The sequence below is a fragment of the Lolium rigidum genome, chromosome 3, assembly GCF_022539505.1.
Source record: "Lolium rigidum isolate FL_2022 chromosome 3, APGP_CSIRO_Lrig_0.1, whole genome shotgun sequence".
NCBI classification, from domain to species: Eukaryota; Viridiplantae; Streptophyta; class Magnoliopsida; order Poales; family Poaceae; genus Lolium; species Lolium rigidum.
Genome location: NC_061510.1, coordinates 104,318,223 through 104,332,284, shown reverse-complemented (window position 1 = coordinate 104,332,284; position 14,062 = coordinate 104,318,223). Strand labels below are relative to the sequence as shown.

The following is a 14,062-nucleotide window of genomic DNA, read 5'->3' as shown; positions in this document are numbered from 1 at the left end:
GGTTGTTTAAGGTTTAGGGATCATCGATCGAGTGCGCACACACATTATTAGAGGCACCCGCGCCTTTACGCATAAATTGCATGCATATATATGTGTGTTTTTTGGCCACCAACGATATATAGATGATCGAGAGAGAGAGATTGAAATCCCCAAGAATATGTTCAAATATACATTAAAATATATGCACGAATGCATGGTAGGACATGCATGCACACTAATTATATATAACTACTATATTAAACCTCAACAACTTCGATTTTTGCTAGAATTTTGAAGTTCGGGTGTTTTTTCTTGTGTGTAGTTCGGGTGCTCTCTTGGATTTTTGGTTGCTCCTTTTCTTTACTGTGTGGTGTTTTTTTTGGAATGGGTGGATGTAGCATTTTTAGTGGACCGCTTTGACCAACTATTTGGTCTGCTCCGGCCTCCTCGATTTTCTCCCCGCAGGCCGCAACACTCATTCCCTCCCATTAACTCCACCGCTTCCCCTCAAAAAAAAAACTCCACCGCTTCGACCTCCTCCCCATCGCCGCCAGCGCCATTCTTGTCCTAGGGCCGCCGCCGTCCTCCCCCTTCATGGCCACGTCCGGCGCCGCCGCCTCCCCCTTTTCTGTTTCCGCTCCAGCGCGGTGCTCGGCTGCGTCAATACACGCTAGGATGGGTCCTCCTCAAGCCCAGGGCGAGGGTAGGGTTCAACACGGCAGGCATGGCGAATGCAACTGCCGCTACCGATGATCTCCGTCAGCCGTGAAGGCCGAGGCCGGGCACGCAGCTGTGCTCCGGATCCAAGAACCGTGGCCCGAGCCGCCGGTGGTGATCGCGCACGAGTTGCCCAGCACGATCCGCGCCCACGTCCTGGAGGTGCTCGCGGGGTGCGACGTGCTGTCGTGCGTTGCGGCTTTCGTGCGGTGCAGGCGCCGCGGCGCGCTGGTTCTGGGCGTGACCGGGCGCGCGTCACAGACGCCGTTATCTGCAGGGAGCCCTCGCCGCTGGAGCTCCGAGGCATGGCCGAGATCCTGGGGACTGGCAGGGCTCTTCTTCCCGTCTTCTGGCTCGCTGGCGGGCGTGGCGGTGTTCCTGGCCGGGTTGCGGGGCGCCGTGCTGGTCGGTGGTGTCGCCGAGGGAGGCCTTGTGGCGCAGGGCCGGTTGTGGTCATGCTGGCTACGTTTGTCGCGGCCGCGTTCGATCGGTTGTGTTGTTGATGGGTTCCATAACCGTCGGCCTCCTTTTCCTCTGTTGGCCTGTCCCCTACCTACGGACTCTCGCCGATTTCTACCACCTCTGTTCAGCCTCCGCGCGACGCAGCAATTCGTCGTCTCCACTTGCCCGGCCGGTCAGCCCCGTGGCGCTGCCGGGGACAAATGGCCCATGTTGTCCGGCCACCGCCTCCGCGTGTTTCCTAGGCGACCCGCCCGTGCTGCCGTGACCCAGCGTCCTGTTGGCCGGTGCGTCACGGTCGCACGTCCCAGCAGCACTCGACGCTGCTTCTTCTCTCTTGCGTTCTGTTGTTCCTCCACTTCGTCCCTCTCTCGCCTGTTCCCTGTGACGAAGACGACGGAAAGCGCCGCGGCTGAAGCCTTGCCAGTTAAGGAGTAAGAGTCGCGAACGGGCCAACGAGGTGGTTCAGGGATGATATGGTCGAGGTGCTCGGCCTGAACAAGCTTCGAGGGGCCAACCATGCCTTTGTCGACGCCATGATATGGTTCCTCACGCTCCTGCGTGCCATTCCGGACAGCAGTCCTCGCCGATGCCTACCTCTGCATGCTGCAGGTCAGCTCCCTGATCGAGCCTGCAACTACGACATGGTGTGACACTATCTCAAAACTTTAGGTGAGTAATTATCTCTCCATCCATTGTTTACTTCATCTCTGGACCGTGATCCCACATGTAAATTTCTTCTATTTAGCCGCAGATTGCAGCGGTGGTTGTTTTGGATGGGTTGCCGAGGCATCTCTCCACATAGCTTAATTTTTGTTGGAATTTTGAGTCTCGCTTGAGAAGTTTGAGTGTCTAAGGCATATGATGGTAGACATTTTTTTAATGGTTTTCTTTCTGGTGATTTGTTTTCCTGAATTGCATGGGGTTCATGTCACAATTACAGTTTTTTTTCTCATGCACAGAGGTACTATATGCCTGTCAGTAGTAAATGTTTTGCAAGTGTGAGTATTCTCCCGTTCGGTGTAGCAACCAGTGAAAGATTGTATTGCCTAGATTCTTCAGGGAAAGACGAAATGAAGCTCTAATTGATTTAGTGATTTGGTTGTGGTCGTTATAGATTTGTACCTTTTACACGTCATATTTCATAATTAATTCAGTAGGTTGGGTTGTGAAAACCGAGGAATGTTGTACCGTTTGATTGAATATATGGTTGACGCCTAAACTAATCAAATATGGTTTAACCTTCTATCTTTTACTGTTTTTGTGTTAGATTTGGTGCTGTTCCAATGGAGCGTCTACTACCAAGGCCAAGGTGTTCATTCATTGGAAGAAAAGATAATAAGAACTTCATATTCAGGGGTTATATTTTGGCAACCTCTAACAAGGATTCCACTGAGGCTTTGACAGAAGCACCATGATTGCAACAGACAACTCCATCCCATCTAACGTGGATACCTCGAGGCCTTCCTCCATCTGCAGGTGTTCCTTTCAATCAGTCTGATCCCTCGACCATACAAGCTCTTGCTTAAATGAGCCTCAGGTGCAAATCAACTTTTGTGTAAATTGATGATTTTCAGTAGTTCATCTTGAGTTTATTTGTTTTTTTTTACATGAAAATAGGTTCAGTAAATTTACTTCTGATAAAAAATGCATACTTGTGTTGGTTTCAACAGACGTAGTGTTTTGCTGAAAGAGATCTTTACTTCTTCATTACAACCCACAAGGCATCTGTGCAGTTCTTAAAAATACTGAATATGATAGGTCCACATATGCTTCGAAGCATCCAACAAACAAAGATACCGATGCAACAGAGCAACCAACTGAAATCACACCCGTGGCTGATATCTCCTTCACTTGTAATTGTTTGTTCTTCTTTGGTATGGATTTATTATTGTTTTCTTTCCATGAAGATCTCATTTTATACTATTTCAAAATTGATATTTCGTATGGAGGGCACATCTAAATTCAGTTGATGGGTTTATAATATTTTGCCAAAGCTAAGCCCAGGTGATCTTTCTTCTATAAACTATTTTTTCTTGAGTTCATGATCTGGCGTTTCTATATTTATTCAGGTATCTATGTTGCTTAGTTTCCAGTTTTTTAAATGTTGTCAAATCGTTAGCTAAAATAGCTGGCTGCTAGACTAAGATTGCATGCCAATAGAGTTCATCCATAATTTCACTTTTTTCTTACTTACTACAGTACTACAGAATTCATAGCACACATGTACTTCCCTATAAGCAGTTCGGCAAAGTAATAGGGATATATATTAATCTGCATTTGCTTTGCCCTGCTCTCCCTGGAAACAGTCTGCTGTTTTTAGCAACCAATCCGCAGGTTCACAACTTCACATATACATTTTTCGATAAAACTTCACATATACATGGATATGCATTTGAGTGTTTGACCATTGTCTTGCTCAATTGTGGCAATTGGCCATTTTTTCCTTCTGATTTATCAATTTGAGATCTCTCATCTTACATCGAGAGAACATACCCAATTCTTCTGTCCTTTGATTTTATCTTTCGTTTTGTTTATGCATGAGAGATCTCTGGATTTTATGTTTCCACCTACAAAATGGTTAAAAAGAGTCGGAATTCATTATTTGACAACATATGAGAGTCACAAATTCAATCTTTGTCAGATATGTGCCAGACAAATTCACGCCATGTTTTTGGGCTAAAAGTTCATAAACTGAATATTCAGATTTGATCTTCCTTTCTGTTCAAAAAAGAAAGATTTGATATTCCTTCTGTCATTCTATCCTAAAGATCTGAAAGAGCGGAGCGGGAAGCTTAATATTTTGTGGTAACCCAGGTGATATTGTTGGACTTCCCCGTTTAGATGAGGCCTACAGTGCCAGTGTTCTATTCTGGTCCAAGAAATCCTAGCTCTCACTTATTAGGATGACTAGTTAAATGCCCGTGCGTTGCAACGGGTTGGTAGAATATATCTAGTTAAATATCTTTGTGTTGCTACCTAACATCGGTTTTTTTCATATCGTCATTTTTTTTACATAGTCAAACTCACTCCAACATCGCAACCACAATACTCCATAGTCCCCTATACTCCAACATGATACTTGCCGTAGTAGTAGATTACCAGTTTTCCATTGTCCATGAATTTGAAGTTGCTAGTAGATAAGGCATAGTGTGTGAAAATAAAATAAAAATTAAATGGCATATATCTTTTGTTCTGAAGCCCAAAGATTCATGCACCAACATACTAATATAAGCCAAAACTTTGTAAGATCTTACTAAATAGGTTGGCTTTCTTGTTTTTCTGCTCCTATCTTGACACTATACCAGATCAATAAAATAGGATATATTTGAGAAAATTTGAGACAGTACGTCTACAAATTAACATTTGGCATATGAATTCCAAGTCAGTCAAGAGAAGGAACCTAACGTGCTACCAAATCTTCCCCAATTATCTGATTCTTGAATTGAGTGGTACAGGAAACAAAAGAACTGCTCACCCACCATCAGTTTGAACACCTCGAAAAAATTAGCAGAATTAAACTTGTGGGCGCCGAGTGAGAATAGCATTGCATGGCCTTCTCTAGGCGGTACCACAACTTCTTGACAACTGGAAGTTCTTCCAACGCAAATTGGAGTGTGTGCTAGGCCATCGTCGCATAGTGTTAATGATGCTGCCATGTGCTATGGTCAATTGAAGGAAGATCACGAATCACCGGCGGGGTTAACTGGCACTGCACCGATCCTCCATCAATGGTAGAGCATATTATGTGCCACACAACCGCAGGTTTACCTGAGAAATAGAGCTACAAATCTGGGCTCCAATCATTCAAGAGGTAGAAAGCTGTCAAGTTGTTTTCATACAATCCAAAAAGAACAAAACGCAAGCCTTTTGAGTAATTACTACTCCCTCTGATCCATAATAAGTGTTGGGGTTTAGTTCAAATTTGGATCGGATGGAGTACGTAATTCGCAAGCATCATCAAAGAAAATGGTGTACTACCGAATCTAGTGAACCCTAAATTAAAGCTGAGTGCGGCCATCAGACCGAACAGAGTTTCTGCTGTTGAAAAATAAAAATATCTATGTAGAAGCAGAGGACATGATGCAGTAGGTAATACATACACCAGTGGGACTTTAGAGGAACAGTTAATAAACAAGTTACATAAATTAGATACACAATCATTTCTGAGATATTCCCTTTTATAAGTTCTGTTTCTAACATATTTATGTTCTTTATGAAATTGCCAACAATTTGATGAAAAATATAATATCAGATGTCTATTTGGATCAGTTATAGAAAATCTAACAAATTGGCCAACTAAAGGCGTGGTGCTAATGCTTATTTTTCCTACACAACATTGTAGCTTTTTCCTGACACTCCCAATCTGACATGTACATGCAAAAAACAAAAGTGAAGCACCTTGAGCATACTCCACTCTAAGATGCAACTGGTTCTACACAAACGAAGCATCGTATTTTTACTCTCCATAAGAAAATAATGGGGATCAACATAGGTTTTCAGTATTTTTATTCAGAAAATAGAGTTTCGGGGGATATTTGCTTAATACCTAAACTTCTTTAGGAAATGTATGTGAGCCTCGACGGAAAAAAATTCACGATATTAATATGTGAGCCTCGAAGAAAAAAAATCACGATATTAACTAAATTTAGTTTTGTTGCTCTCGACATACTGTTTATATACAAAACATTATCGAATTAATTAATTAGTAAACAGGTACACAGGTTGCCGCCATTAGAATGGTCAATATCAAAAACTCTCTAATTCATAGCAAACATGAAGAGAAGAGCAACTTTTCCTTACAGAAAATACTGCATTACTACTGCTAGGGGTATACAACTGACCTTCCGACGATATGCCATATACACTGCTGGCTCATGGTGCTCTTCCTAAAACTAAGCATGAAGGAGCAGATCCAAGGAACCCCCTGGAAAGTGAACAACTTGTTCTGTAAGAGAATCCTCTATAGGTAATGGTCCACTAATTGCCATAGTGCCATCCAGTGAACTATAATATACTTAGAATTTTACATTAAACATTGAAGTTTTTCGGTAATCCAGGGGAAAAAATGTAAGTAGCAGCTCTAATTTTAAGCACCATCAAAATGACGAACTGCAGTAATGATGCTAATATCAATGAAATTTATCGGCAGAAATTAAATCATTATATGCTGCTTGCTTGGCTTCCTATCTTTCCATCTCATGTGTTGATGTATTTACCTCTCTCCTACAAGCTACGACCTCACAGCTGGAGAATTGATTTTTATAGGTGTGCCGCTGCTAAAATATATGACCAAGCTCAATGTAAAGAATATCAGCAGGTATGCGTGATAGTAGTGGAAGCCAATATAAGTTACGTAGATCTGCTGTGAAATCGCTTCCATATTGAATCTAGAAGTTAAAACACATCTAACAGGAAATGCTACTGCGTTCCACTGGGGCATACATATTCTAGTTTATAAAGTAGTTAGCGATCTACCATACGTGCAAAATTCATCAAACAAACGGGTGAGGCTTACCACAAGAAATATAAACATATTAATTTCACTAAAAGATAATCAACTATACATGAATAAATTGACACAAGCAACAACAACAAAACATAAGAACGCTTCAGTTACCTATCTTTCTGCACACATGCTTCGCAGAGTTACTTACTGAAAAGGAAAGACAACCAATAGTTCAGTTCATGCACGATGAGATAAAATTCTGAAAGAATATGGAGAAAAAATAAGGATATTTACATAAGATAACCCACTTCTTGATGCAAGCTTTGCAGCCGACACAAACAATACACATAAGAGAGATATACAAACTCACCGATATTTGAACAAGAAAAATAAATGACACGGCAAGTGATATATTGCTTCAATTCTCATCTAAATTTTTAATGTCATGGTAACTATACAAAGCTGCAATAACAGAACTACGTATACAAGTGGGCATAATTATCAATGGAAGTCCATGTTTTAAATCACGGCAACAGTGCCACATGTGTTGCTGCTTTTCTCTACCAAGTACTGGTGTCTGGCACCACTGAAGAGGATCTAACTCTCGTATTGATTTGTTTCACCCACCTTCAGTTTCTTATCACACATACTATATAGCTGAGTAATTTAGAGCGACTCGGAAAAGAAACTAAGAGCTTCAATGCTAAATTTGTGCTAGTACTCCTACCATTATTTTTCTTAATCAATATGCTTTTGTAAACTGATTAATCTGCAACCAAATAAAATATCGACAGCTAAAACCATTTGTGCCGAGAGAGGATTAAAGAATTGAAACAGAAGAATGTTTCTACATCAGGGTATTATATATAAAAAATGCTACAAATCAAACTTATCCAAATCAATGATAGCAATGAAAAAATGAAAGTAACCTAATGCCCTGGAAAATGTACCTCTTGATGTGTACATATCTTAAACACAATAGTAGAATGGGAAATTCTGCAATGTGAAATAGATTTTTAGAACAAGAAAATGGGGGAAGGCAGTATAGTCTGAATGATGTGCTCTGCTTACCTTGTCGTGAAATCCTTGGAAGTGAGGACCGTGCGTTGAGCTCATTACGAGCAGAACAGACCAGATCAAATCGATTAAGCAATGTGCAAATAACTCCATGAAGGACACGATCTTATGTGAACAAACACAGATGCTAAATTCATCAGCAGCCCACGTCGATCGAGTATCTCATGAGCTGCGCGTAATGGTGCTGCTCGTGCAGTAGCGAGTCCGCGAGGGGGCTGAGCGCGGGGGTCATGGAGTCGCAAGCGGCGGCGGCGTGGGTGATGTTGACGAGCGCGCCGAGCACGAACAAATCTTGGACGCAGAGGCGACGCGGATGCTATCAAAACGGACGTGATTGCCTAATTGGTGTTAGACGTAAATAGTTGGTACCGGGACATGCCTGACCTATTCCTTGATTGTGGCCTTCTACTGATATAGCAATAAATCTGTACAATAAGCGATGACTGGGAAGGAATAGTAAAGATTTATTCCTTGATTGTGGTATTTTTGAGAATGACCTACCATTCTAACAATAAGTCATTCTAACAATAAGTCTGCATTGATTACAATTTATATCGTGATTAGCGATAATAACGGGAAAGAGGGGTAATTTATGGTGGGAAATAGATCGAACGGATGGATTTTCAGCGGAGGCATTGACTTAGATCGAACGGTTAGGATGTTCCCAATCTCCTTCACCAAACGCGTTGTATGACGTACGACCAACTCGAATATAATAGTAAAGATACTTGGTAGTTGGTCGTGTAAATGGTGAACTCCAGGCTTTAGCACCTCTAAGGTATATGCAATTTTCTCTTGACATTAAATTTTCTCCGTGAGTTTTCATTTGTTATGGAAATCATGCAGTCAACTCCTTTATGTGAGAACTGATAACCGAGGTGAATATTTTTGGACTTTCCCATTCAGATGAAGCTTGCAGTGCCTGTGTTTTATTGGTCTCCGAGAATTCCTAGCTCTGCCTGATGAGATCGGTACTTGGTCCTATAAATGGAGAACTCCATCCCAATGGAATATCATCCATGTAAGTTCTCATTTGTTATGGACATCATGTAGTTAACTCAACGCAGTTTATATGTGGCTTTTGCTTATGGATAGGGTTAATACAAGAGCCCTGCTGTAGCACATAATTTATTTTTGGAAGATTATTTGGCTTTTGCTTATGAGGGATCCCTGCTGTACCACATGTATTGTGCAACGAACTCAAATTTGAGACAAAAGATCATCTGTTCTTTCAATATTGGAGATGCTGCAAATATCTTTCCTTTGGTTTCACAGCTACAGACTGCATCTAGGCCTGGAGTAGCAACGCTGCGGTAAGCCAAAGCATCTTTGAGAGAAGAATAAGAACTGCTTTTTTACTTTCAGTTGTCTGTACCCACTTACCCACTTACCCACTTATTCCTATACTTCTTTTATTAGAAAAAAACATACAAAAATGAAGAAGGGTCCACTTAGTTTAGCTTCCAAGCCATTGGGGACTGTGCATTATTGCAAACTGCAATTTTTTGTTTGGATAATTAAACATGCTATTTCTGGCTTGACTGATGCAATTTTGCGTGAACATTACTTTGGGTCAGCTGCTTTTGTCGTACTAAAGATTTGCGGGTGGGATAAGTATGCAACATAAAATTCTTGATGCATATACTTGGATGGTTTTAATTGAGATGGATTCATGTAGGCTGTTAGGTTCAGACTCACTGATAGACATGTACTGTGGCTTCTTATTTTACATTGAGTTATCTGTTTGACATTTTTACAGTAAATGGATGGTATTTGGATAAACAATTTAGATGCTTTGTAAACTGCAATGGAGAAGATATTTTCTGTTTATAATTTTCACAGCACTTGGGACATGACGATATGGAGGGTCATAGCACTACATGAGTTATTATGGACAATTCTACATTGCCGTACCAAGAGTGACATCCAAGGAAAGATTAAATATACTTGCACTAGATGAAAATGATGCATCAACTACCAAGCTTAGAAATTTAGTGTACCAAATAGTACTTGATTTGTTCATCATTTGAAATAGTGCTCACCTTTACCTATTCAGGTTATAACTTCAGGTATGCTCACACAACTTCCTGCAATTTAGAGGTCTATACAGATTTATATTCAGTTACTTCGATCCTCCATATGCAAATTTTGACACTTGGTTCTTGCTCTCTCTTTCATGAAACCCTTTTGATGAAATTAAACATATCTGTGACATCTCATCTATTTTGCTTATTGAGTTTATGTTTTCCTTCTATGTGATACTTGTGTCCCTTAAACTTTGTAAAATACACGTTACTTCATTGGTGTGGCAGACTATGTTTTCCACTATCTATAAATAATGTGAGAACTTTAACATGCCAATGTTTTCACCTATTTAGAGCACAGTTAAGGATGCACAACTTCAGGGAGTTCAATTCGATCAGCTTTTTGAACTGTATAAACACCATTGCTTGGCAGCCATCGTTTCAATCCTCCCATTCCCTGCTACTAAATAGATGCCACAATCCAGTTAAGATACCATCGGCATTTCAACAACACATCACAGGCAAGTTTCCTCAGAATATTGTGTGCGGCAGTACCGGCGTTAGACCTGTGGGGCGCATGGGTGACAGAGTGAAGGGCCGAATATTCATCGAGCACAAGTGGGCATTATCTGCTGAAGCGAACGGCACAGACAGCATTTCCTGAAGCGAACGACGTGGCTAAAGGTGACCCTCTAATCTTCATATATCTCTAGATCCATGTTGAAGGTATCCTTTCTAAGCGGCAACGAATGTGAGAATAGATCAGTCATGTCTTATGAGCTACTTCATCAGAGCAATAAAATGACTTGAGTGTGTTATTACCCACCGATGCAGCGCATAAAACAGATAAGTTGCTTATTAAAACAGATAAGCCCAGGACAAAACTGATCTATCCTTATTTATTTTGCGAGAGAACTGAATAGTTACTTACTGGTAAGTTGCTTTAATTATTTACCCTTTTTCATTGGCCCTTCCTGTCTTGCTGCATCCCATTTCACTGTTAGTTTTTGAAAAGGGGTGGCTAGATGCCACATAAGGAACATTAAATCGTATACTTATTTGGATAGTAGAGAAACAAATCAAAAATTATTTTGCTCCACTTCCCTTTTTCAGGAGCTTCACAGTTATAAAATGCCAACTAAGCTAAGAGGAAGCACTTTTACAAGCTAGAAAAGCATGAAAAATAAAGCTATCCCATGAATGTTGAGATGAATACAAGAGTTGATTTGATATATTCAGACTGCAGTACATGGAAACTGATCTCAAAACATGGATTTATGATCTGCATTTTATTTAGTACAACGATGCATTCTTAACTCTACTTTTGAATGATTTTAAAGTATGACTGCTACCAGGATACTATGATATCACCCTTCATGAGGAAGACGTATATGTTCGAGAGCATGACTGAATATAATTAAGAGGATGTATTGTTGCATATTCAGATTTGTTTTTGGGTGTATTGGCGATAATGAATATGTTTTTTTTAAGAAGTCATGAGAGAGTTCGACAGGATATTAATATAGGTTCCATTTTGCAAGTGGTGTGTACTTTGGATGAAACTGGTTACTACCATATTCATTGGAACAAGTACTGTAATGGAGTTACAATTTTGTTTACTGTGATTTGCCAAAACTAGCAAGCCTGTTGTTGTAGTGTGCATGTTCACCGTTTTTCTGTATGCCCTCCCACTATCAGTGTATCCTATGTCCAAATTAATTATGTGTACGTATCCTATGTCCAAATTAATTACGACTTATTTGTATGCCTTAGTTAATGTGGGTAAAATTTTATATACTGTTCAATCTCAACACAAAAACATGCCTCCCACCGGTATAAATAGAAGTACACCAGTTATTATTACCATGCCCACTTATTTACTTGATCTTCAAGATTAAAATTGTATACACCTAATTTCAGTGTATGTTATCTACAACTTCATTGCCAACCATCCTAAAACCTACTGTTCAAACAAGAAAATATTAATTACTTCCATCAATTTAAATATGTTCTTAAAAATATCACAACCATCATATTACATGGTCGGCACGGCGTGCCGCCGTGCCATCCATTGCTAGTATATATTATGAGGCAACTTAATCAAATGTGTTTTCATTCGAGAGAACTTGTCAAAATTAGAGTTAATTAATTTATCACGATAATTATATAATTAATTAATGAATCTCAGGGATATGTTATACAACATGATCGATATAGGCCATGTATATATTAATTGGTGTTAATCTAAGGTTTGCTAGCTAGCTGCTATATATAGAGCATGTTTTTATTAGATCGGGTTATAGCTAGTATACTTTAGGGTTATGTGTTTTCATTAAGTAGGGTTGATTAGCTATGGTTAGTTACATATATATGGTTTAGGGTTAATGCATGGCACATTTAATTTAATTAGAGGACCGCGAGGCACCCCTGGCCTGCTTGATGCACAATTAAGTGTCGTTGGCCTATATATAGGGTTTAATTAGGGTTTAGGGTTAGGGTTAGGGTTTAGGGTATAGGGTTTAGTGTTTAGGGTGTTTAGGGTTTAGGGATTAGGGATTAGGGTTTCAGGGTTGTATAAGGTTTAGGGATCATCGATAGAGTGTGCGCACACACATTATTAGAGGCACCCGCGCCTTTGCGCATAAAGTGCATGCGTATAGTTTAGGGTTATTTGTTTTAATTAAGTAGGGTTTGATCAGCTAGGGTTAGTTACATATATATGGTTTAGGGTTAATGCATGGCACATTACATATAGTTTAAATCTCAAGAATGTTTATACATGATAGGCCATATGTGCAAAGGAATTTTTTTCCCCGTGAACTTGTCAAAATTCAAGTTTATCAGTGCCAATGGAAACTAGTCCAAAAAATTACATAGAGGACCAAAAGTACTAGACAATAACTAATAGAACCTGTAACTTTACAAAAAGGACCCCAAAACATATAGAAGAAAATCAATCGAGTCCTTCTCGACCGCACATCAGATCTCTGCTCCGCATCCTTTCCAGCAACTCCGTCGCCGGGGACGCACCACTTGGGACGGTGTCGCCGGTAGTCGCCGGGACGAAGGAGAAGAAGGGCCTCAGCAACGGCATATTGGCTCTGAGAAGGGCCGCTGAAAGGCCAAGATGTGCACGGGCAAGACGGATGACGCCGTCGTATGCCCCGAGCTTGTGAACTTTAGCAGCTTGACTTCCCCATTGGCCAGATCTGAAGCACTAACCAAAGCAAGCCTCACCGTTAGCGCCATCACATTGATGGCACCAGATCGGGGTTTGGCCGGCAAGATCCGCCAGATTCACCATAGGCCAGATCTGAAGCCGATGACGAGATCCCCGACTCCATTGCGCCATTCTGCTCATGGGAAACACTGGATCTAAGCTTACAACAACACTAACTCCCTCGGATCCAAATTAGCCGACTCAACTTTGCTTATCTAAATATGGATGTATCCACACATGTTTTTACTCTAGATACATACACGTCTAAGGAAAGTTGAATCAATTAATTTAGTTCGGAGGGTGTACAATATACAGAGAGAAGTCGGCCTCGTCTCCGGCCGGTGAGGCCGCCGGAGAGAAGGGGGAGAGGAGCCGGGGGAGTGGGAGAGACTCGAGAGAGAAATAGAAGAGGAAGAAATGAGAGCTCCCTGGGGAAGAACATTATTTTTGTCGTTCTGCTCGTAGCTTGAAACTGAAAATTTCGGCCGCGCGCCAAATCATCCCGCCGCATCCATTCGAAAATCCCGTGACCAGTTTTACCCTTTTAACCCTGGTCCGGAAGCTACAACCCACCGACCATGGAGGGCTCATTCGGTAACAATGAAATATCTTGCCTAGATCCCGAACCCTCCCCACAGGCCCACACCCACCCACCAACCATTCGCCCCATTAGCTCAAAAATACTCTCACACGCCAAAGCTCGACTCTCTACGAGTACTAGATCCGCTTCGCCGCCGGCATACTCCTCCACAGCGTAGCCTTGATCGTGTTGGCTGTCCACCCACCCGATCCGCTCCCCCGCCGCCCTCGTCACCGACGGATCCGCTTCACCGCCGACCTCGCCACCGACGGATCGCGCTTCACCGCCGACCTCGCCACCGACGGATCGCGCTCACCGCCGACCTCGCCACCGACTACCTCGGCGCAGCGGCTGTATCAACTTCACCGAATCCCTTGCCAGCCAACCAGATCTGCTTCACTAACGCCCGCTTCTACTGAAACAGGGTCGATTCATCGTCTCCCGCGTTCGCCGCCGCTGGAATCACTACAAGAAAAGTTCTGATAGACAACGTCTCAAAATCGTCCGCTAAGGGGTATTTTTCGTCGCCTATGGGCCTAACCCGACGATATGGGTTC

The 14,062-nt window shown here is 41.7% G+C and overlaps 1 pseudogene; it reads left to right on the top strand.

Annotated features, from left to right (window-relative positions):
• Positions 1-1,199, top strand: part of LOC124695286 — a 20,062-nt pseudogene extending 18,863 nt beyond the window's left edge.
• Positions 1,200-14,062: the final 12,863 nt, after the last annotated feature.